The sequence below is a fragment of the Gossypium hirsutum genome, chromosome D02 (genome assembly GCF_007990345.1).
Source record: "Gossypium hirsutum isolate 1008001.06 chromosome D02, Gossypium_hirsutum_v2.1, whole genome shotgun sequence".
NCBI lineage: Eukaryota > Viridiplantae > Streptophyta > Magnoliopsida > Malvales > Malvaceae > Gossypium > Gossypium hirsutum.
The window spans coordinates 12090653-12093836 of record NC_053438.1 but is presented as its reverse complement, the minus strand read 5'-3'; positions in this window follow the sequence as shown (position 1 = coordinate 12093836).

The window sequence follows — 3184 nt, the reverse complement described above, 5'->3', positions numbered from 1 at the left end:
TTGGGCTGAAAATTGGGCTGTACAATAAAAATATTGAAATTAAATAAATATTACATTTTTAAGTTATATAAAATAATTGGTATACGATTAGTTTTGTTTTTAGACTTCACAAGCAAGATTAGAGAGTTGACAAGTGTCAAGTATAGTAAAATATTAAAAAATAGATATTTATAAAAAAGGACTAGTTAATTTTTCAATACTGTTTGTGGAAAAATATATATATTACCAGTATACTAAATGTATAACCAAAAAATATATAATTTTAAAAAAGAGACACATGACAATTTGTTAAGGATGCTTGAAATAAGAAAGTACATTGCATATGTACCAAATGCTAGCCATTTTTTTTATTTTACTGTGAGATCACATGTATTAAATGAATGAAATTTTGAAAAATTATCTCTAAAATTTGAATGGGGAATTTGGGTTATTCAAAACCCTTTTTAAAATTTCTTAGAAATTTATTATGTTTACCTCAAAAAGTAAATGTATGTTTAGAATATTTTCTAAAACCTTGCAAGAAATGAAAGTTTTCTTCCCAAGCTCTCACCCAAATAGACTTTTAAAAAGTTTAATCAAATATCAAAGAAATGCAAAAAGGGTCTCGCAAAGTTTCAATTGTGCCTTGATGTCATAGCATCTATGGGATTGAGATACAAAGCTATATCATACTATGCATTGTTAACCAATCTACTAGAATACTCAAAAAAGGGATTTATAGTTGTTTGAATTCTACAAAAGGATTTGGGTGAAACGTGGATGCACCATAATGAGAGGTGGGGAGAAAGATTTGAAACAAAAGTCATTAACCAATCTTTTAGTGTATTGTCCTAAAGGATTATGCTTCATCAAATCCCTTAATGCATTCGACATGATTTTAGATGTCGATAATCTTTGCAATTTGTTTGTGGAGATTATGAATATTTTTGGTTTAAGCGATGTTGTAACACCTAAAACTCGGCCTAGTCGTTATAGCTGAATCTGGAATATTATGTAAAATAATTATAAATCTAACTTTTGCTTTTTGAAAAATGTCGTGAACCTTTGCTATTTAATTTAAAAGTTCATTTTAATTGAAAAACGTTTTGAAAATTTTAATTTATCAAGCCTTTAAAAATGCTTCCATTTTAAAATACATCCTTTAATATTTTTAATTGTTTGGTTTCGAAAAATAATTTTTAAAAAAATAAAGTTAATAAAATTTAATAAGTTAAAAAATAATTATAAAAGAAAAATAATATGAAAATATGAAAGATGGATATCATTACATTCATAAAAATATGTAAATATTTTTAATAATATAAAATATAAAAATATTGATATTAAATAAAAATTACATTTTAAAGTTATAGAAAATATTTGGTATATCATTAGTGTAGTTTTTAGACTTCACAAGCAGTGTTAGAGGGTTGACAAGTGTCAAGTATAGTAAAATATTAAAAAATAAATATTTATAAAAAGAGATTTGTCAATTTTTCAATATTGCTTGTGGAAAAAAAAATATTACCATTATACCAAATGCATACCAAAAAAATATATAATTTATAAAAAGAGACACATGACAATTTTTTAAGGATGCTTGTGAAATAAAAAAGTACATTGCACATGTACCAAATGCTAGCCAGTTTTTTATTTTACTGTGAGATCACATGTATTAAATGAATGGAATTTTGAAAAACTATCTCTTTAGGTGGAATTTGTATGGGGAATTTGGGTTATTCAAAACCTTTTTTTAGATTTCTTACAAATTTATCATGTTTACCACAAAAATTAAATATATGTTTAGAATATTTTCTAAAACCTTGCAAGACATGAAAGTTTTCTTCCCAATCTCTCACCAAATAGACTTTTAAAAAGTTTAATCAAATATCAAAGAAATGCAAAAGGGGTCTTGCAAAGTTTCAATTGTGCCTTGATGCCATAACATCTATGAGATTAGGATACAAAACTCTATCATATCATGCATTGTTAACCAATCTACTAGAATACTCAAAAAAGGGATTTATGGCTGTTTGAATTCTACAAAAGGATTTGGGTGAAATGTGGATGCACCATAATGAGGCGTGGGTAGAAAGATTTGAAACAAAAGTCATTAACCAATCTTTTAGTGTATTGTCCTAAAGGATTATGCTTCATCAAATCCCCCTTAATGCATTCGACATGATTTTAGATGTCGATACTCTTTGCAATTTGTTTATAGAGATTATGAAAATTTTTGGTTCAAGCAATGTTGTAACACCTCAAACCCGACCTAGACGTTATGGCCGAATCTAGAATATTACGTAAAATAATTATAAATCTAACTTTTGCTTTTTGAAAAATGTTGTGAACCTTTGCTATTTAAAAGTTCGTTTTAATTGAAAAACGTTTGTCATACTTAATAGTTAAAACCGGTGGTTGATTTCATTTCCTAAATTAAATCAAATAAGTTGCAGCGAAAGTTCTTAAAGCATTATATTTTGAAAAGCCGAGTTTGTTTTCTTAAAAACAGTTAATCGCAGAAACATAGCCGTTTTTCAAAAAAAAAATCATTTTATCAAATGTCAAGCAAAAATCCAAAATAAAATCCAAACCAATAACAAACCCAAATGTCCAGAAAGTCTAAAAATTACAAAACTCTAAAATCAAAAATTTTAAATAAGTCAAATTTATTTAAATAAAGTTTTTCAGAATTGTGGACATAAGCGAGCTCCCGTCACACCGACCCGCCTAATTTTGAGGGTTACCTAAAATTATCAGACAAACAAAATGTGAGTTTTTATAACTTAGTGTGTAACTCAAAAGAAAAAAAATTCAAATCTAATCACATAAAAGAACAGATACAATCATATTTCTTATACAGAATCAGAATTGTATAAGAGTAGTACAGGTGCAGATAAATATAATCCTACCCCCATCCTCTACACACCAGCTCCGACCATCCCAGCACACCATGTGGGGTATAAAACACCCACCCATCCATACACACCACTTAGTGTCCTTATGACACTTTTCAGAATAATCGTAGCAGTGCTGCTAGTATAATGGCGAGTTAATGCCTCACACAGAACACTTCCTCCACATAATACATAACCCACCCCATAGCCAGGTATGAACAGAAGACCGAAAATAACAGAAATAAAAGATACTAGACTTTACATATCATGAATGCTCTTATAACAAATATTGAACATGCCTATAAATA